The sequence below is a fragment of the Pongo abelii genome, chromosome 14, assembly GCF_028885655.2.
Source record: "Pongo abelii isolate AG06213 chromosome 14, NHGRI_mPonAbe1-v2.0_pri, whole genome shotgun sequence".
Taxonomy (NCBI): domain Eukaryota; kingdom Metazoa; phylum Chordata; class Mammalia; order Primates; family Hominidae; genus Pongo; species Pongo abelii.
Genome location: NC_071999.2, coordinates 78,943,565 through 78,966,733, shown reverse-complemented (window position 1 = coordinate 78,966,733; position 23,169 = coordinate 78,943,565). Strand labels below are relative to the sequence as shown.

The following is a 23,169-nucleotide window of genomic DNA, read 5'->3' as shown; positions in this document are numbered from 1 at the left end:
TCATTTATTGAGTTCCCATTGTGTGTCAAGCAGAAGTGGTTCCTACCATCTAAGGGAAACTAAAGTCGTAAACAAATACATGATAAAATGTGTGATAAGCGCTATGAGAAAAGTAAACATAGGATGCTAGAAATGAGGTGGGGACAGAAGAACCAAGCAGATTTTTTAAACCAGTTTCCTAAGTAAAATTCCCCTCCTAAAAGAATTCTCTTTTAGCTACTTGATACTGGTTACTAATGGAATTCCTGACTAGGATACTGATTTTTTACATAAGTCCCTTATTTAAACTTCCAGGTTTTAAATTAATACTTCATTCAGTCATTCAACTGTTATTTTAGCACCTACTATGTGTACAAGTAACTCGTCTTTTGCTTTTCTACATCATGAACCAATGATTTAATGAGCCTCAAGACACCCAGAAAATTTCAACCCCTGAGCAGAAATATCTGAGTCTTTTGCTTGTTATTCTTTGCTCAGCTCTCTGGAAAGAATTCTACAAGAGTACGAGTGAGACATCTAAAATAAAAATAAAAACCACCTTAGTGATCCAGGGAAATTTTACATCAGCATATCAAATTATATCCAAATAGCCAATATGAAAATTGCTATCCAGATTTCATAGCATAATCAAACAATAACAAGAAAAAAACAGTTCCTTCAAAATATGATCGAGGTAAGATAACCAACAATGTTTATCTTCCCCTGAGCTATTGTGATGATTAATAAGATAATGTTCACAAAGGACTTTGAAGGAGTAATGTAATGTACTTTGAAGCATTATCATTTTTTTATTAATGAGTTTTGATTCTGACAGCTGCCAATTGTGCTGCAGCCATGGTAAACCCTTAGTCGTCCCCACAGAGGAAGGGAAATAGGATACGAGGGTGCAGATAGTATGTAGTAGCAGATACACTTGCTCCAGGAGAAAGCCAGATCCTGCTAGGGACAGAAGCTATAAGTAAATCAACTAGAAAGCAGTTGGGAGGGGCAGGTGTTATTAGGCTAGTCTGGGCTAGCATAGAAGGAAACACAGTCCAGATCCACATAGAAAAAATGTAAACAGAAACCCAGGGTTGGCTGGGCACGGTGGCTCATGCCTGTAATCCCAGCACTTTGGGAGGCCAAGGCCAAGGCAGATCACCTGAGGTCAGGAGTTCGGGACCAGCCTGGCCAACGTGGTGAAACTCCGTCTCTACTAAAAATGCAAAAATTAGCTGGCCATGGTGGCAGGCACCTGTAATCCCAGCTACTCAGGAGGCTGAGGTAGGAGAATTGCTTGAACCCAGGAGATGGAGGTTACAGTGAGCTGAGATCGCGCCACTGCACTCCAGCCTGGGCAACAGAGCGAGCCGCCGTCTAAAAACAAAAAAAGAAACCCAGGGTTGCCTGAACCAACCCAAGTTCATTGTATTGCATTCATTCATTCACTCATGCACTCTTAGACTGAATATTAAGTGCCTCTCTGTACCAGGTAAAGTGCTAAATGTAAGGGCTATAAAAACAAATAAAACAGCGTCTGTGTTCCAGGGGCTTACTTTTCAGTGAGGGGTAGGCAGGAAAAGGGGACAGAGAAACATGGAAACAAGCACTTAAGATTGGAGAGTTGGAAAGTAAGTAGATGAATGAAATAGGTAAAGGTAGAGAGTCCACTGAGAAGAAGAAGGGCTCCAATTTCAAGGAAGTAAAGTAGTTGGAGAAATTCAAGAAAAATTGTGTTTTAAAGGACAGGCAGGAAAGGAAATTTCAGGCAGAGAGAACATCTGTCACATAGACTGCCAGTGTGCATGGCGCCCCCCAGAGTTGTGCCAGTGACCACACCAGACATAGTAACCCTGGAGATGAGGAAAGGTTCAAGTGGCCCACAGTGTAAGGTTAGGTTTGGTTGGACTTTAAGGACCAGTTCTAGAAATTAAGATTTATCCTAAAGGCATTGAGAAACCTCTTGATGTCTTTAAAAAAAAAAAAAAAAGCCAGTAAGTAACACGAACGAAATCGTGGTTTGAAGAGATTTCTTAGCATCATCATGAAATTTGGATTGAAGAGAAGGTTGGGCTGGGAGGCCAGTGAAGAGCTTGTTGTAATTGTCCTTATCAACAACTCCAAGAAATAGAGAGGAAGGGACAAGATAACACATGTGAAGGAGGTACCATCACACACCACATTTGGATACCGATGATACTGATGAGAGTGAAAGTGGGGTCAACAGGGTGCTGGAAGCATCATGAAAGTAATTCTCAGGTTCATGATTTGGGTGGCAGGTAAGTGCATAGCCAGTCACCAAGAGAGGCAAAGGGGAGAAGGGAAAACAGCCAGAAGGGCAGAAAATTCATGTTTTTCTTCTTATTTTGTTGACTGGTCTTGCCACTCATCCTAGCCCCAAGGAACCTGTGCACCTCCAACTACAGGTATGTGGTAAGAAGAGAAGAAATATCAGGCAGAGAAACCAGGGCCCCAGAAATAGTTCCCTCCCACTTCTCACTTAGGCCTATTGCAAATTTCAAACAAAGCCTCTGTCACTACCCTTTCGGATACTTTATTAATGGTGTCTAAATGAAAATAAAGGTTCAAATTAAGTTCCGAAAACTTTAAAGCACTTTTTAATGGTGGAATTTTAATATTAAGTATTTATTTTTTACTTTCTTTCATGTGTTAAATCTTGTATTTTCTAAAAATTGTAAGTTTTAACAGGTAGTATTTATACTTGTCAATTAAAAACGTGCCTACCATAACAAATATCTCAAACATCTTCAAAATCACAAACATGTGTCTATAAGCATAGACTTCAGAATATGAAGAAATATCCCAATATTCCATAATTGTTTTTGTAATTGTTTCATAACTGTTAGTTAGCCTGCTATGATTATAGGAATATTCTTTTAAACAAATCAAATTTCCAAAAATATATTTAATTTTGAAATTAAAAATTTAGGGCATTTTTTTTTTGAGGCGGAGTTTTTGTTTGTTTGTTTGTTTGTTTTTTGAGGCAGAGTTTCACTCTTGTTGCCCAAGCTGGAGTGCAGTGGTGCGATCTTGGCTCACTGCAACCACCGCCTCCAGGGTTCAAGTGATTCTCCTGTCTCAGCCTCCTGAGTAGCTGGGATTACAGGCATGCACCACCACGCCTGGCTAATTTTGTGTTTTTAGTAGAGACAGGGTTTCTCCATGTTGGTCAGGCTGGTCTCAAACTCCTGACCTCAGGTGATCCGCTCACCTCGGCCTCCCAAAGTGCTGGGATTACAGGCGTGAGCCACCACGCCCAGCCTGGGGTATTCTAACATAATGATTCATCATGTTTCTATTTTTTTAAGAAATAGAATGTGTGGGGGAACTCATAATGTGATTTGTTAAAATTTGATTTCGTATTCTCTAAAGTAAAAAAGATGTGAGGAAATCATAGTAAGCTGTTAAAACTGCCAAGTTCTGTTGTGTTAAAATATGATTTAAAATGTTTAGGGAAATTTTTAATGTTGCGTAAGAAGTGGAAGGCAAGTTGCAAAATGCTGAAAGAGGTTAGCCAGGAAACTCCAAATAAAATAAAGCACGTAGCACAGATACCCGTGAATACCCTGACTCCTTCATAAATGTAGATTTCTCACCTATACACACAACGCACAGATGTCCAGATGTTCACATATGTTTACTAGGTAGGTGAAATAGGAGAGAGGCTGGTACCCAAGCCTTGTTGCCAAGGTAACCAACAGTCTCAGGATAAGACCACCATTGACTACTAAAATGGCTAAAATTTCTCCTTAATTTTCCTTCAAGTACAGCTTTGCAATAAGAATAGAAGGACCACAAGGGTTTCAAGCCCATGAAAATAAAATTTTTCTCTCCTTGCAAAGAGACACAGAAGAGACAGAGTTAAAGATATCCTCACTCAAGTAATATCAGGGGAGCTAAGGAAGCAATTAATGCCTTCTCTCTAATACGCTCTGTGCTGCTAATTAAAAATGCTTAACAATCAAAGCAAAAGCACAGTGCATTCTCTGAGCAAGAACAGTCTGACAAATTTCTGCTTTGGGAAAAGATTCAAGGCAATTGAAGAAAATTATCTACCTAGCCCAGGTAAGGAAGATGGCATTAAATTGTCATTGAAAATAGTACAGTACACTGACAAAGCTATCAATCCATACCAAACTTGGTATACTTGTCCCCACCCAAATCTCATGTTGAAATGTAATTCCCAGTGTTGGAGGTGGAGCCTGAGGGCAGGTGTTTGGGTCATGGGGGTGGATCCCTCATGGCTTGGTGCTATTCTCAGGATGAGGAGTGAGTTCTTGTGAGATCTGGTTGTTCTAAAGTGTGGCACCTCCCCTCCCACTCTCTCTCTTGCTCCTGCTCCCCCCATGTGATGTGCCTGCTCCTGCTTCATCTTGCACCACAAGTAAATGCTCCAAGGCCTCCCCAGAAGCCAAGCAGATGTTGGTGCCAAGCTCCCGTTAAAGCCTGCAGAGTCATGAGCCAATTACACCTCTTTTCTTTACAAATTACCCAGTCTCAAGTATTCCTTTATAGTAATGCAAGAATGGCCTAATATAGTTGGTGTCTTATTGGTTTTATGAACAGTGTCAATTGTTATGTGTATCTATGTAAAACCATTTCCCCCCTACTTTATTGAATGCTGGATTAGTTTCCCAGGGCTTTGTTACAGCAGCCCCAGGAAAATGACACAGCATTTAATAAAGTAAGGTGGCTTAAAACAACAGAAATTTCTTCTGTTACACTTAAGGAGGCCTGAAGTTCAAAATCAAAGTATCCACAGAGCTCCTTATAAGACTTCGGATAGAAACCTTCCTTGCCTCTTCCTAGCTTGTGGTGGTGACCATCAGTCCTTGGCATTCCTTGGTTTTCCGCTCAGTCACTCCAGTCTCTGCCTCTGTCTTCACACAGCATTCTTCCTGTATGTCTCTAGGTCCAATTTTTCCTCTTCTTATAAGGACTTCAGTCATAGTAGATTTGGGGTTGCCTTCATTCACTATGACTTCATTTTAACTTGATTGCATCTGCACAGACCTTATTTCCAAATTAACTAACATTCATAGGTATTGGAGGTTGGGACTTCAATATACTGAGTAATAGTTGCCTTCATGATATCTCAGTCTAGTTCTACAGTTTTTCAGGCCCTCAGATTTATCAGTATAGTTCCGCTGAGGTTTTTATGATTCAGGTCTGGCTGTTGTAACCATGTGTAATCCAAAACTTACGTCTCTCACCCAGTCAGAGTCTATTCTGAAGCCTCCACAATCTGTGGGTCAGGAGCATACTCTGCTTTGTCTTTCACCCTCTCTTCTTCCCTGGAGGTTACCCTTCTGGTGTTGGGTTAAAATGGAGGAAGAGGAAAATGCACATAGTTTCTTCATATGACTGCACACAATGAGATCACAGTGGTCTCCATAAATGGTCACGCCTGTGAATGGGCTTTTTCACAGGAGCAGACACAGACTCAAAGTGCATATGAAATGGCCATTCTCCTGGGCAGGGATGTCTCTTTTGAGATTCAGCTACATCTTCTGGGTCACCCTTGTCTGGCAGGAACACCCGCGTTCCCTTAATGGCATGTCTCCTTGCCTAGTGCTGTCATGGTCCTCAGCAAACCTGAAGTCCCACTCCTATCAATCTTCCATGGCACCCCAGCTCTGGGGCAGCAAGCAAAGGAAAAATCCATTCTACATACATCTTGGAAATAAAGAACTTGAAGTGGATAAAGAGTGTTCCCTCTGGCAGACAAGGTGACCTGTCTACGTTATACCTATTCCTCACTTCTTCGGCGCTAACAGAACCCCAGTTTTCCTGTGATATGACAAGGTGGCCAGCTACATACTTTTCTCTCCAGCTTCTCCTGCAACTCAGGGTGGTTATTATACATAGTTTTGGACAGTGAGAAGAACGCAGAAGGAGGTATGGAGATCACTTTTGATTTCCCGATAAAAGGAAGCACTTAGGGCTGGTGCTATCCTCTTCCGGTTTCCTATCTCAGAAGCCATCATGATATCTGAAGTGCAGCCGCCATCTTGTGACCATGCAGTGCCGGCTTGAGGGAATGAGAAGCATCACAGAAGTGCTAGCCCTGATGTCACCTATCCGTTGAATCATAGCCAGTAGCAGTTTACCTCCAGAAGTCTCATCTGTCACGTGAGAAAACTAAACTTCTATTTACTTAGTCCACTATTAGTTGGGTTCTCTTTTACCAAAAGTTAAAGCATTCTTAACTTGATTCTACCAAGCCAAGTTCAGCAGATGTTCTTTCCCCACTGGAATAGCTCAGCTAGATCTGGAATTGCTGTGGCTAAGAACACATACAGTAAGAAAATAAATTATCAGTCTTCTTGCAAGTTGAAAAGTTGTCACATATTGTAAACCAAGAACCTTTCTTGGCCCTGAATTTAATTGTTACATCCATAGACCTCATCAGTCCATCTCTCAAAACCAACCTTCAACATCCTGTCACCATATTAAGAAGTTTTATGACTGTTTTCGTTGGTTGTAGCTGTTTAATGATGATAATAATAATTCAAGTCCCCTTACATCTTTATTGTAGGGTCCTGATTCAGGGTCCTGATGAGTACCTCTTTGGCCTGTCTGAACAGGAAATGAACTTGTATAGACAGTGTGATCACATCCACATAAAACGCCAAAATTAAACAAGTAAACAAACAAAAAACCTTAGAAGAGTAATGTACCAAAACATTAAGTACAGGTATCTTTGGGAAATGGAAAGTTTTCTATATTTCCTCAGCTACCTATATTATTCATGCTTTTTAAAAATGGATTTTTGAAAACACAAAATAAAATAATATTTTAAGTGATAATAATAAATCATTAAAATCTTAGGCAATTTCCTCACATCTCAACTACAAAAATAAGTACAATTTGTACACTGGTGCCAGAAGTCTGGGAGAGACTGCTACACCCTGTGTCAGCAATTTGCCACCTAACAAAATGGGGCTCCTAGTGATTCTGTGGGAGTGGGCTACAAAAGCTCTTACAAAATTCCCTCCTCTACCCACCAAAGGTACGTCTTTGGAGACTGCCCTAATGATGTTTCTTCCACCTCATTCCTAGCCATCTTGGGTTCTTCTGGAGTTAAATCTTCCTACCCTCATCTTTCTTGATAATATCAGAAGAAATCTCTCTATTTCAAACTTTGTGTTGAAAAGCAGGGAAGGAAGTCTTCGTATTTCCCATAATTTACTAAGCAGGAAGTGATGGTGGCATCCTCTAAATTCTCACCACTGTTTTCAGTCTAGAAGTGGATTCCTTGAAAACTGTTTTTCAGATTTTGTTTCATAAAAACACTGTAGTGCTTCCATAAATATTTGATTTTAATTCACCTTTTGAAATATGTATTTATGAATATGAAGAAAATTCACAAAAAGTTTAAAAAAAAAAAGTGTCTCTTCTGCCTCAGATCCCCCAACCCACTTCCCACAAGGAAATTTTATCAATAGTTTGTTGTGAAATTTTTCATACAGATGAGCAATTTTTTTATCTCTCACACAAGAAATGAGAATTTTATACACAGTTTCCTACCTTGCTGTGTTCACTTCGTAGAATATGTTGAAAACCTTTCCAATTAGTATATACAAATATATTCATTCTTTTAATCAGCTACAAACTGAAGTATATGCAGACTGCAAATTATTTAATTAATCCCATAGTTTTCGACAGTTAGATGGCTTCTAATTCTTGTTAATATATACAGTGCTACAATAAAAAATCATTTTACAAATATACTTTTGTACATATGGGGAAAGTCTCATGACATGTCACTGGTGGAAAAAAAGATATATGTATTTTAATTTTTCATGAAAACTGCCAAACATTTCTACCAAATTTCTACAAATGTATGTTCCCATAAAAAAATACACATTAATGTTTATTTCCCCACATCCTTGCCAAACCTTGGATTATTTTTTCATTATCAACTTTTTTCATATTTGTCAATCTGAGAAGTGAGAAATGAGATTTCATTCTAAAATTGAATTTCTTTTAAATTTTTTCAAACTGTAATAAAAATCAATTTACAGCTTTAAAATGCTAAATTTTGACACATTACGTATCTCCAACCTGTTAACATATCCTGCGTAAATTTGCAAAAAAGCTTTTCCTGACATTTTTCTACATGTATTTCAACTTGTACATGTATCATGGACTCCACTGTTCTTTTTTTACACTTCAGACTTTCAGATTCCCATTTGTGTTGTGTTCCTGGATCAATCGTGCTAGACACGTTTCACAGTTGTCACCCATCAGCTTCTGTGCTCATCTCTGTGTCATAGTGGTGCATAAACATCTTAATATAGAAAATTTTAGCTTCTACAATTGAATAGTTTTAATTTATCTGACTTAGATTTATGATATGCTGACACACTACTTGCATTACCTGCTTTATGTGTTGGAGTTGTAAATGGAATTTCTTTTTTATTGCATTTCTAGAGTTCATAATAGTAAAAATATGAAAACAATCTTAACATCCATTAAAAAGAACTAATTGAATTAATTTCATTTATCTACTAAGTGTATCATTTAGGTGACATCAAAAATGATGAGATATATCCAAATATGAGATAAATATATCTCCAAAACCTATTATTTAGTGAACAAACCATAGTATAGAATAGTTTCAGTGAATTTTCTCATTTGTGGTTTTTTTTTTAAAAGTTATATATCTCTGGAAGCATATAAAAGACTGTCAAAACAAAAACTGATTCTGATGAGGAAGACATGAGAGCTGAGAAATAAAGATGAAAGGGGGACTTACTTTTCACCGTATAGATTTTGTGTAGTTTTTTTCCCCTATATATCTATGATCTTTTTATAAACCATGTAAAATTAAAGTGTGTTCTGCCTCCAAAAGAACATTTAAAGACCTCTATTTTTAAAAAAAAATGAAAACAAAAACAAAAAGTAACATGTAAAGATCTCTTCTTTATAAAACAAAACGAAAACAAAAAGTAACAATAAAGCTAAAACTCAAGTTCAATCAGCTTAGAAATGGAAGAAGTCGTCTTGCAAGATGTAGCTTCTACCATGGAGGAAGTGACATCACTGCCATCCAAACATGGTGGGCTTAACAACATCCATTTAAAGTATGTATCTCAAGTAGCTCCAGCCCAGAAATGAAAGACTGAGGTGTCTGTGTATTGACATGACCATTTTGAATTGGGGGTGTTATATTTGTTTAGGCCACATGTCAAGGTCTTCTTAAACAGGATGATGTGAATTTCCATGACTCAAAGCTAGTCCCCAGTTGTCTGACTACCTGGCTGTCCAACACTTTCCTAGAAAAGTGCAAAGGCTCAATAATATCCAGCTTAGTATGTCAAAGTCAAATAACTGGCAATCCCAATCCTCAGGAACATATTTCTGAAAAATAAGCAGAAAAATAGGCCTCTGAGATGCAAGCAGCTTTACACAAAGCCCATGGATATTCAGTTGTTCACTGCAAACATTATTTATTAATTAAGACAGAGGATTAGAAACTAGACATACCTACAAGTTGAAGGAATGGTTTACTAGATTAAAAAAAACCAACACATACCTACAACATTCAAACATAAGAAGTAATAACTGACAGCACCAAAGAGAAACATAAATTATATGTAAAAGCTAGAAGGGTGGTAAAAATATAACAGTTGAACTTTTTAAAAATTGTGACAAAAAAAGTAACATAAATTTACCCTCATAAAAAATTTTAAGTGTACAGTACAGTATTGTTATAACTATATGCACATTGTTTTACAACAGATCTCTAGAACTTTTTCATCTTGCATTACTGAAACTCTATACTCATTGAACAACTTCCCATTTCCTGTTTTCCCCAACCCCTGACAATCACCATTCTACTTTCTGTTTTTATGTGTTAGGTTACTTTAGATACTTCATATAAACAGAATCATGCAGTGTTTGTCTTTTTGTGATTTGTTTATTTCACTTACTGTAATGACCTCAAGATTCAACTATGCTGTAGCATATGTCAGGATTTCCTTCTTTTTTAAGGGTAAGTGATATTCCATTGTATGCATATGCCTATTTGCTTTATCCATTCATCTGTGATTAATATTTAGGTTTCTTCCACATTTTTCCTATTGTGAATAATGCTGCAATAAACATGGGTGTGCAAATATCTCTTCAAGATACTGTTTTCAATTCTTTCAGATATATACCCAGAAGTATATATTGCTGGACCATGTGGTAGTTCTATTTTTAATTTTTTGAGGAATTGTCATACTGTTTTCTATAGGGGCTACACTATTTTACAATCCTATCAGCAATGCATAAGGATTCCAATTTCTCCACATCCTCACCAACATTTGTTATTTTCTGTTTCTTTGATAGTGGCTAGCCTAATGGGTGTAAGGTGATAGCTCATTGTAATTTTTATTTGCATTTCCCTGATAATTAGTTATGTTGAACGTCTTTTCATATGCTTATTGGCCATTTTCATACCTTCTTTGGAGAAAGGTCTGTTCAAGTCCTTTACCCATTTTTAATCAAGTATTTTTTATCTGTTTTTGAATGGTAGTAGTTCTTTATAAATTCTAGATATTGGATAACCCTTTATCTGATATGTGGCTTGCAAATATTTTCTTCTGTTCCACAGATTGCCTTTTCACTCTGTTGATTGTTTCCTTTGTTGCACAGTTGATGTAGTTTCATTTGTCTATTTTTGCTTTTGTTGCCTGTGCATTTGGTGTTTTCTTTGAGGCATTATTGCCCATTCTAACATCTTGAACCTTTTCCCCTGTGTTTTCTTCTTAAGAGTTTTATAATTTCAGGTCTTATGTTTAGTTCTTTAATCTATTTTGAGTTAGTTGCATATGATGTAAGATAAGGATCCATCTTTCTTCTTTTCTGTGTGAGTTTCCAGTTTCTCCAACACCATTTGTTGAAGAGAATATCATTTCTCCATTGTGTAAGTCTTGACATCCTTGTTGAAGATCATTTGGCCATATATGCAAGGATTTATTTCTAAGCTTTCTATTTTGTTCCATTGGTCTGTGTGCCTTTATGCCAGTACCATACTATTTTGATTACCGTAGCTTTGTGATATGTTTCAAAGTCAGGAAGTGTAAGGCCTTCAGCTTAGTTCTTTCTGAAGATTGTTTTTGCTGTTGGAAATCCTTTGAGATTCCCTACAAATTTTAGAATTTTTTTCTATTTCTGCAAAAAGAAGTCATTGGGATTATGATAGGTGTTGCAATAAATCTATATATTACTTTGGATAGTATGGATATTTTAATAATATTATGTCTTCCAATCCATGAACACAGGATGTCTTTCCATTTATTTGTGTCTTTAATTTCTTTCACCAATGTTTTGTTTTCAGTGTACAAATCTTTTGCCGCTATGTTAGTCCATTTTGCATTGCTATAATGAAATTCCTTAAACTAATTTATGAATACAGGAGGCTTATTTGGCACATGGTTCTGCAGGCTATACAAACATGGCAACTGCATCTGCTTGGCTTCTGGTGAGACATTAGGAAGATTTTACTCATGGTGGAAGGTGATGGGAGAACAGATGTGTTATATGGTGAGAGAGGGCACAAGGGGGTGGGGGAGGTGCCATACTCATTTAAATAACCAGATCTGGCATGAATTTGTTACCACTCATTACCATGGGGAGGGCAACAAGCCATTCATGAGGGATCCACCCCCATGATCCAACACCTCCTACTAGGCCCCACCACCAACATTGGGGGTCACATTTCAACATGAGATTTGAAGGGGACAAACATCCAAACCATATCAGCCTCCTTGGTTAAGTTTATTACTAAGCACTTTGTTCTTTTTGATGCTATTGTAAATTTGATTTTTTAAAATTTCCTTTTGCATTGTTCATTATTAGTGTATAAAAACACATCTGACTTTGAGTGTTGATTTTGTATTCTGCAACGTTGCTAAATTTGTTTATTAGTTCTAATTTTTTGTAGAATCTTTAAGATTGTCTATATATAAGATCATGTCATCTGTGAACAGAGACACTATTGCACTATCATTTTGAATTGAGATGCTTTTTATTTCCCTTTCTTATCTAATTGCTCTAGCTAGGACTCCAGTAGTATGTTTAGTACAAGTGGCAAGAGTGGGCATTCTTGTCTTGTTCCTCAGCTTAAAGGAAAAGCCTTCAGTTTTTCACCATTGAGTATGATGTTACCTGTGGGCTTTTCCTATGTGACCTTTATTATGTTGAGGTAATTTCCTTCTATTCCTAATTTGTGGAGTGTTTTTATTGTGATAGGTCATTGAGTTTTGTCACATGCTTTTCTTCATCAACTTAGATGATCATGTGGTTTTTGTCCATTGTTCTGTTAATGTGGTGTATTCCATTGACAGATTTTGGTATGCTGAGCCATTCTTGCATCCCAGGATAAATCCCAATTGGTTATGGTGTGTAATCCTTTTAATGTGCTGTTGAATTCAGTTTCCTCATATTTTGCTGAGGATTTTTGCATCAATACTCATCAAAGATATTGTTTTAAAGTTTTCTTTTCTTATAGTATATTTGCCTGGATCAGTTGAATGATTTTTAATGTAAGGGAAAACACACTTCATCCATGGCAAGATCATGTTATAACAGTAACAAATTAAGTTTATAATGAGAACCTTGAATCCTTAAAGAGGTTAAACTATGTTTATTCTCCTCTTAAAGAAGGCAGGAAAATGCATTATTGCATCTAACAATAATGATTAATTTTTTAAGATTTAATATTAAAATAAATATTTGTCACCTACCTGAAAACGTCCTCTTACTGTTAGATTAATAAGATATAACCACCTGGGCCTCTCAACACCCTAGTGGTTCTTCCCTGAAACACAACTATTCTAGAAACAAAATGCCACAGAAACCGGCTTTTAGTGTATGGTTTTAAGCCTAATTCACGTAAAGTTAGGAAGCTGCAGATCATATCATCTTTCACTGTAGAATCACTCACAGCTCCTAATACAGTGTAGAGTGGTGGCAAAACTGTCCAAGAAAGTCTACCTGCTTTGATCCCTGTGACCTTTTGGAGCTGAGAGTGATTTTTTTGTGCATGTGTTTAGAAAGCATTAAATAGAAATTACCCATTAGTACTTCTGTCTAAAACTGCAAAATCAATTTTGAAATACAAAGAAAAGGAAGTTTTTGGCTTCTGAAATGAATTCTTTTTTCTTGTCTTCATTTAATATTTGTTTTGCTAAATCACTTTGTGTCTCTGTTGATGGTATTTACTGTTCAGTTGCTAATGTAGTTTTTGGTTTTTAAAGCTTTTAACCTTTCATCTTCAGTAATTCTAGTGGGTTTAAGAAATCTCTTTCACTTTCTCCATGTCCAAAAATTGATCTTCCATCAAATTAACTTTCAAACAACTAAAACACTTTGTTACCTGTGATGTGCTTAGAGTCAGAGAGGCCTTTCTGGGCCATCTGTTTAATGACCTTTTAAGAAGAGCTGGTTATTGAGGATTTTTCTTCTTTTTCTTCTGGTTAGTGTTTTCTTTCCCTCCCTCCCTCCCTCCCTCTCTTCCTTCCTTCCTTCCTCCCTTCCTTTTCTCTCTTTTCTTTCTCCTTTTTGAGGGCATGTGAGAGTGATAGAGGAACAGGGGGGCTGTTGGATTTGGATGCTGAATATGTTTATAGTCATAGAAAAACAGTTTCCAAGAAATCATCTTCTTTTTTTTCTTTGGTTGGTTTTTTGCTTTTTAACAAACTCCATAGTTCACATTTAATTTTGAAAGCTTGAGATGTCTGATTTTTTCACATGGTTATTCACATGTCTGAATCACCAAAGTAATCTTTGCTACAAATTGTGGTGGATATTTTAACTGTGAAGTTATTTCCCTTCATGGCAAACAGCTTAATTGAGAGGCTCGATTATCCCCTCGGCCTTCAAAAAATTTCAGTGTACCAAGATTGAATCCAATTTAAATTCCTTTGTATGATAAATTCTTCAGTGATGTAATAATATAATCCTATTTCCAATGATATAGAAGTTATGGAAACACTTTTCTACCATGTCTTTCCTTTTAAAAAAAATCGCTTTTCCAAAATTTCACAGCACATTTTCTCAAATATAGCATCCTTGGATATTTCTTTGGGGTTTTAATTATATCAGTCTTTTTATAAAAGGATTTTGAGGTAGAGCCTAGCACATTCCATTCACGCACTGCAGTGATTAATTCCTATTGCTGCTCAGTCACTTGTTACTTTATTTTTAGGGGCAAATTTATAGCAACTCCTGGATCACATGTACACTGGTATTTGAAGTATCTGCAGCTGCTTACATAGCAGGAGTTCCAAGCTACATTCCTGTTGTGAATCATAGGTTTATAAGGACGGTACCATGACTAGCAAGAAAAAGAATTAGTCTTATGGAAGTGTGCACGCACTTATACATACATGCACAAATCTCCAGAAGATTCCAAATATACAAAATTGAGGGCATCTTTCAAGTGTCTTATCAGGAAGATGTCGCCTTCAAAGAATGCTATTTATATCTAGTCAAGTATATTCTTGAATTAAGAATCTCTGATACTATTGAATACATATTTACATACACACGTACATGTATATCTACATGTCACATATGTATACACATATGTGTATGTATATATGTAATATAGATGGCCTAACAGATTCTCTCCAGTTTAAAAACTTTATGGTACATTATTCTCTATCATATTTCATCATGACACTGCCATTGGGCAGTTTGTGTTGAAGTCATCCCACTGAGGGGCTGCTGCCTGTCATGCAGTAAAAAAGAATTTATCAAGGCCTTTCTAGTCCCATGACCAGAACCTGCTTTGCATTCATACGAACTCAACTCACACAGAAGTTCTACACAAAACAGTGTTCATAATGAAAGTCAAGCCTCTAGATTCTGGAGTTAGATTGCTGGGCTTGCATCTTGGCTCTATTATTTCCTAACTGGGTGGCCTTGGGCAAGTGCCTTCATCTCTCTAAGCCTCAGTTTTCCCTTCTGCCTACTTTACAGGACTGCTGTATGGATGAAACAAGATAATGCATATAAAATTGTTCAGGACATTTTGGGGCTCTTGATAAGCCCTTAGTGTATACAAGCTATTTTTGCTATTCTGAAGGAGCAGAGAAGGATAGTGCTTAGGTAGTGCTCTTGCCTGAGTTGAGTGGAAAGGAAGACCACCATAAGAACAGGTGCATTGTGGAAATGAACATGTGTCTCTTCAGTAGTATCCCACAGAACACTTAAAATTCCTTAGAGATGGTATGATCTTTGAGGATGAAGACCACTTGAGCAAAGATGAGCTCCATCTCAAGAAGAAAAGGATAATTGTCTCCAATGCAGACTGGCTAAAATAGAGAAGAAAGAACTTACAGAGATTTACTAGGACTGATTCAGCGCCTCCTGTATTCAGAAATTATGTAGGGAACAGTTTATGCTCCCAAACAAAAAAATTATTATGTGGTATAAAATACAAAGACACTTAAAATTACTGTAAGGTATTCTTATAAATTCACCTTAATAAATATTGCATAAATCAACTATAATATAAAACCCATGAAGGGAGGGAAATTTGTCAGTTTTTTTCACAGGTGTATTTCTAGGGCCTATTACATAGTATACACTCAATAAATTTTTGCTGAATGAACCAATTGTGTGTGAGCTCAGGACCTGCTAAGTTCACTCATGAGAGACATTCCATAGTGTCTGCTTTTTGAACCATGGTGATGAGGATGAGGGTAATGTAGACAAGATGTGGAGGAGGCATTTTTCAGGAATAAGGAATAACACAAAATGAAAATGGATAACATTCCCCTTCATAAGAGGAAGGAATTTTCTGTTGGGTTTGCACTATCCTATGTTAGTGCTATGAGCAGTTATCAGAGTAAGCATTTTTGTTCTCACAAGGAGAGCAAGAAAGAAATCTAGACCCATAAACCAATTTATACTTTTTTTCTAACTAGGCTTAGAATTCAATGAAAGTTTGACCCTTTTCTTCCTGCAAGAGATAACTTTAAAAATAAGAAATAAATTTATTTTTAAAAAGTTTCACCCTTGCTCATAAGAAAGGGAACAAAGGAGGCCTGGCACAGGTGGTCAAACCAGTTATCCCAGAGCTTTGGGAAACTGAGGCAGGAACATTGCTTGAGGCCAGGAGTTTGAGACCAGTCTGGTCAATATAGTGCCTGTAGTCCTAGCTACTCAGGAGGTTGAGGCAAGAGGATCACTTGAGCCCAGGAGTTCCAGGTTACAGTGAGTGAGCTAGGATTGCACCACTGCACTCCAGCTTGGATGACAGAGTGAGATCCTGTCTCGTATTTTTTAAAAAGGAAAAGAAAAGAAAAGGACCAAAGTAATAGGAAAGCTGGGACTGTCTAAAGCCTAAAGGAGATATTTTGGGATGGCTTTCACTAGATAGGCTTGAGACAACAGAAAGTAACTGGGGTTCAGCAGAGCCGGCTAAGTCAATTCATGGCTGCATCTAATTGTTATAATCATAAAACTCTACATAGACACTTGATTGAACTTCATTATGCTTTGTGTGTGTTGGGTTTATTTATTTTCTTCTACTTTATTATTAAACACTCGTTTGGAAACTCTCAAACTTATCACAGCTGAACTAAAAAGAAAAGGATGTGCAATTTGAACCTCAGAACAGAAAATATGAGCGTGTACACTCGGCCCTCTGGAAACCATGGGAGAGGATGGAGTCAAGATTTTAAATATGCAGATGACCCATTCAACAAAATGATGGATTTGCATGAAAACTTGTTTCTTTCAAGGCAAGAATTACCCAGTCCTGGACCATGGCACTGACTACAAATGTCACACCATTGTCATTGTGTTGCCAGTTTTTTTTTCCCAAAGGCATATTTACCCTTCACTTTTGCAGGCCTCTGTCAAGGCCCTGGGAGCCACCCAGCAATGTGTTGACATATTTTTGTGAAATTTCTGAATTATAAAATATAAAATATTTTTAATGCAATGAAGAAAGACTGCTGTCATCTTTCCACTGCAACTCTGCAATGTCATAGTGCCCTCTTGATAGATTATGTTGCAGTGGCCACAGGCATTTTGAGGGATATGTCCAAGGTAGTGGTTCTCAATGGGGGATATTTTCCCCCCAGGAGACCTGTGTCAATGTCTGGAGAACTTTTTCTTTGTCACTATCAAGGGCATGTTATTGACATCTAGGGATTAGAGACCAGGGATATTGTTAAACACCTTACAGTGCAGGAAACAGTCTCCCACTACAAAGAATTACCCCGTTCAAAATGTCAATAGTGTCACAGTTGAGACCCTGCACTCAGGGGAGGTTGAACAGGGGAGGATATATTTAGTTTGGATTTGGCGGGTACATTTACTTGGTTTACAGCCGTTACTCTCCTTGTGTAGAAAGAATGCCCCTAACATCCACTGTGCTACTCATCATTCCATGTCATGCCACAAAGGGGCAAGACCAAAAGTTGCTTTGCTCTACAAAACAGGGAATGTGTCCTAATCTGTTCTCAGTTTGTGACTAGTGTGGAATAAGAAAGATTTTAAAAAGCTAAAACTAGTCTTTGAAATTTTTCTAGTTTTCAGACATGTAAAATTTTAAGTAGAGGATTTCATTCTAAACATCAACTCAAGAGAGAGATCTTTTTTCAGGAATATGCTTTAATAAGGAACAAATATAATAACCACTCACCATACCTTTTTTTTTTTCCTTATTGATAGGAATTGCACAAAAGAACTTATCAATATTCCTGTATTTGTAGGTGTCATAGTCAGTTAAGGCTGCTATAACAGAACACCATAGACTGAGTGGCTTATAAACAACAGAAATTTATTTCTCATGGTTCTGGAGGCTGGGAAGTCCAAGATCAAAATGCTGGCAGATTTGGTGTCTGATATGGTCTGGCTCTGTGTCCCCATCCAAATCTCATCTTGAATTGTAATCCAAATTGTAATCTCCATGTGTTGGGGGAGGGACATTTTAGGAGGTGATTAGATCATGGGAGAGGTCTCCCCATGCTATTCTCATGATAGTGCATTCTCATGTGATCTGATGGTTTTATAAGGGGTTTTTTTCCCCCTTTGCTCTGCACTTCTCCTTCCTGCCACCGTGTGAAGAAGGACATGTTTGCTTCCTCTTCCTCCATGATTGTAAGTTTCCTGAGGCCTCTCCAGCCATACAGAACTATGTGTCAATTAAATTTCTTTCCTTTATAAATTAGCCAGTCTCAGGTACTTCTTCATAGCAGCATGAGGATGAACTAATACAGTGTCTGATAAGGGCCCACTCCTGGTGCATGGATGGCTGACTTCTCTCTGTGTCTTCACATGGCAGAAGGGACAAGAGAGCTCTCTGGGGCCTCTTTTATAAGGACACTAATTCCATTCATGAGGGTTCCACTCTCATGGCTTAATCGCTTTCCAAAAGCTCCAACTCCAAATACCATCACACTGGGCATGAGGATTTAACATGTGAATTTGGGCAGGGGACATAAATATTCAGTCTTGACAGTAAGGTACAACTCTGTAGCAGTAAGGCTATAGTTTTTATGCATCCTATAAATAACAAAAACAACAAAAAATACATTTTGATTAACAATGTTAGAGGAAAGACTAAATTATCTTTCCAGTATCTATATAGAAAATAATACTATAAAAATCTTGTTATAAAAAGTGATTTTAAAATGTGAAGCCAAAAAATGTCCAAAAAAGTATTGCAGAAGTATTTCAGGCAGTTAGTTAATAAAAATAATGTCATATTTTAAATTGTTATGGTGTTTGTGATGTTTGCCAGATTAAATATTTTTCTCATTCACAATATCCATTTTTATAACAAATTTTTATATTTTTAATTCATTTTTCTTATAAAGGAGTCCAAAATTGCATAAGCTTTACACCCCCATAAAATCACTCTGGGCTTCATAGTTTGTGTTTCAAAGGAATTTATGTTTATAAGAAAATCGTGTGTGTGTGTTTATAAAATATATGAGTCTAACATTTTCTTTTCTTTTACACCAAGCTCATCCAGACTAGATCCTCCTCAACCCTTGGACTCTTATGGTCACCTCTAGATTGGCCTTCCTGACCCCAGATGGTGCTCCTGTAAATTAGTCTTTCCTGCAATCTTGGCCCACTGAACCTTTGTAAAGTGCTACTGTGTACACATCACACAGCCATGAACAAAGAGGAAGAGCCCTGGACTAGCAGACAGGAATGCTCCCTTGGCAGCCTGCACATCCCTCCATACTGGCCTTATCACCACAGGGGTCTTGTAATCATCTTCCCTTCTATACCATAAAGTCCTGAAACGACACAGGATTGGCCTTTGTCTTCAGCACCTGCCTTGGTACCTGTCCCAGAGCACTGTCAATAATTTGGTGTAGCTACTTCCTGGATTTTTGTATACATGTAAAATCATAAATGCATACATACTTTTAAGCAATTGAATCTTGCTGTACAGTGTCCTGCAACTTCATAGCTGCAATTGAAGAGTCTGCTGCATTTTGCAATCGAGCCCATTATAGATACGGCTGGCTTTAGGCTGGTATCTGCTCAAAGAGAAAGGAAGCACAGAGCCTCCTGATGGCTGGCCAGGCTGGCCATCCAGGCCATTGTTTCTCAGTCCCCAACAAGGTATCCCTAAAGCAATTTTGTCCTCCCAACTAATGATGACTCCACCACTGCTCATCAGTAACAGCTGTTGGGCCATTGGCTGTCATCCAGATTCTGCCCTTGTGAAACCTGCAGAGCCATGCTGGGAGGAGAATGGCTCCTGTGGGGGCAGACAGGCAATGTAGGGAGATGTCTGGGTATTTAAGGTAGTATCAGGGAGAAGAGGAGGAAATGACTAAGAAGGAATAAGGAAAAAGGCTGTTCAAATATGGGTGGGAAACGACTGTGTCTATGCAAATATCCCATGTAAAAGTAAACCTGTTATAATTCTTTTTCAGAACTACTTAAAAGGCTGAATTCCACATAGAGGACATATCTATGCATGTTCATGTGCGCATGCACAGCTACACACACACGCGTGCGTGCACACACACACACACACAAGTGTCTCTCTCCATTGCTGGGGTCAAATTTGGTCTAACAGCTGTAACATCAAAGGGCAATTAGTATATTCATGATTTCTTATATTTATCTTTTCATTTCAAAGGCTGCTTATTTGCTTTGCTAATAGATTCAGGCCTTGATTACTGGTTATTGATGGGCATTAATAGATGTCTAGATTTACAAGTGTGTTTGAATTTCTCAAGTCTTGATTGTAGCTGAGGAAACTCAAGGCAGCCAACTTTCAAAGACAGACACTTCCAATAAAGGCCCGAGGCCTTACTTAGATTAACCAACAACAATTAGCAATTATAATTCAGAATAAATAAAAAGTGAATACATTAATTCCTCAATTGTGCTAATCAACTACAGATATTAACTTTTCAAACATACTTCTAACAGATACATTATTTTGTATGTTTGGAAATCATCAAACAAGGATCTGTGTGAATACTGAAAACCCAAGCACAGCATTTTTTTTTTTCCAGAAAGAGCCAGCTCTTGGCCTGACCAGTAAAATTTATGTCTTTTTAGTAATATATTTATTCCTAAGTTGATTGTCTTAAAATGTTCTTGAGTTTCTGAAACTTACAGCAATATGCATTTATTTTCCAGGATCAATGAGATCAATTAAAAAATTGCAGTAACTGGAGAGAATACGGTGTACTCTCTTTGAACTTTATTGTTGCTTTGTTGGACCCTCTTTCAATTTGACATTTTAACAACTTGAAGAAATATAGATTACAGAGGGTTGGCCGAAACAGCAAATGTTTTCTCAGCTAATCCCCTGAGAATTAAGCTATTTAATTTTAGTATATAGAAAAAGTGATAAATTACTTGGGATTATACCTCAAAGGTGTAAACTCTGTGCAGATAGGTTGCAAAATGATTGTGAGAAAGTAAATCTGAACTGCGAAAATAAAGATTCTTTGGGAATTGACCTCCCTTGTGGGTTAGGAAAGCCACTTATGCCTAAATACTCATTTCAAACCTTTAGTTTGAGGTGGTGAATCAATTTGTTTCAAAGCAAGATGAAATCTGATTTTTAAAAAATTAAATTATTCCAGTGATTTGGTCAAAGGTTATGAGTTGGATACGCTGAATAGCTATGTTAAATATTATTCATCTCATGAGAGGGAACAACTTTAATCTCAGTTTATTATGTAGAAACTATTGTAGCCAAGGACCAAAGGTATAAAAATCCCAAGGCCAACAGCACTTCTAGTGAATGGGCAGGGTAAGCGATTTCTTTAATTGACTTAGTAGCCAAATATAATAAAATTTAAACATCCATTTGCACTCAGCTCACTTTATACAGCTCTCAGGACCAGAAGGGACAGTCAGTGGGTAGAACAAATAACCAGTGTTTTGAAATCCTCACTGTAAAATGTACAGCATGCATTATTGCCTTTAGTAAATCCACTCCATAGCCCAGGATTATATCACTTTATTACTTCAATATACAAACTTTAACAAAGGAAACTCACCCAATTTCAGCTGTGCTGAAGGCTGAGTTTTGATATAAGCTGCCTCTCCATGAGCTTCTACTTGTGGAAAGAGTCACGTCCCAAAGGCACATGTCTTCTCTACTTCTCTAAGGCACACGTATTTCATCAGCTCTGCTGTGATAGTGCCACGCCATAACATTTGTTGTTTATTTTATATTTATTTATTTACTTATTTTGAGATGGAGTCTCACTCTGTTGCCCAGGCTAGACTGCAGTGCGGCTCACAGCAACCTCCACCTCCCAGGTTCTAGCAATTCTCCTGCGTCAGCCTCCCGAGTAGCTGGGATTACAGGTGTGTACCACCACGTCTGGCTAATTTTTGTATTTTTGGTAGAGAAGAGGTTTCACCATGTTGGCCAGGCTTGTCTCGAATTCCTGATTTCAGGCGATTTGTCCACCTTGGCCTCCCAGAGTGCTGGGATTACAGACGTGAGCCACCATGCCCGGCTTGTTGTTTAAAGATTATTCTCATGAAATGTAAAATATAATTTACTTAAAGCTAACTATCTGCATAATCAAAATCGTGTTGTAACTCTAAGGACACTAAGTCTCTGGTTTAAAAAATGCTGAGAAGTCTGATTGCAGGTTAACATTCACAGAAGGTAACGTTAAGCTACAAACTCTCCTTTTTATCTTCCTCATAGTAGACAGTCTGATAAAATTTTGAATTCATTGAACTACTCTATTCCTTTCATTTTCCCACAATTAAGTTGTAAAATAATTGCCATAATCATTAAGCTTCCATATAATACTTTATACATTTAAAGTGTTTTGCAATCATCTATTTTACAAAGTACATTGTTCTGTAAATCAAGTTTTATCATGTCCTATGTTAGTCTAAGAACCATGTTCTACATGATCAGATTAAGAGGTGGTATATCAAGCATAGAGGCAAAGGTTGATCTTTATTCAATATGCACACTCGTTATTTGACCTTTATGCAGTCTAAAAATTTTATTATTTTTATTTTATTATTTTATTATTATTTTATTATTTTATTTAATTATTTTATTAGGAGCCAGAAGAATCCTGGAGTAGACCAAGAGATATATATTTTCAAGATGCCATGCAGTCAGCTTTTGGAGCACCCTGAATAGGCTCTGAAATCTATTGCCATTCAGGGTACTCCGTTTCAGTATTTGCCACCATAGCACCTCTCTGCTAGAAACTGGCCAGTTATTATGAAAGCATGAAATAAATCCAAGTGCAAGGCATCTGCAGGGGAGATCCCGACATTTTCAGGTGACATATATTGTACATATGGAAAGGTCAGGGCCCCTTTTTTCGGTCCAGACGTAGAGCTCACTAACCCTTTCAGCAGAAAAGAGAGATTAATGAATTCACTCTTATTGTCTCTCATACCCAGAGAGTCTTTATAGCCATTGCTGCCACATAGGTCTCTCAATTTTCCGCTTAGAGCTGACGCCCTTTTGCCATCAGATCCCCCAAGGAGAATAAAGCCCTCCCTTTTCCACACCTTTCTTCTCCAGGTGATGTTATAGCTACTGCAGTGTCAAGTCCATATCGAAACTTTAGGATGTAGCACTTGAGGAACAAAAATAAAAATGCTATCTAACGTCATTGTTCCTTATACCACAACAGAAGGCCCTATCAGACTTAGGGCTTTGCAACAAGAGTGCCCTCTAAA

At 37.5% G+C, this 23,169-nt stretch overlaps 1 long non-coding RNA gene across 1 annotated transcript in view; it reads left to right on the top strand.

Annotated features, from left to right (window-relative positions):
• The first annotated feature begins 4,543 nt into the window (after positions 1-4,543).
• The window catches only part of LOC129049685 (uncharacterized), a 39,064-nt gene continuing 20,438 nt past the window's right edge, over positions 4,544-23,169 (top strand). Inside the window, exon 1 of the long non-coding RNA XR_008512934.2 lies at positions 4,544-6,132. This is a non-coding gene — a long non-coding RNA (uncharacterized LOC129049685). The remainder of the gene's footprint in view (positions 6,133-23,169) is intronic.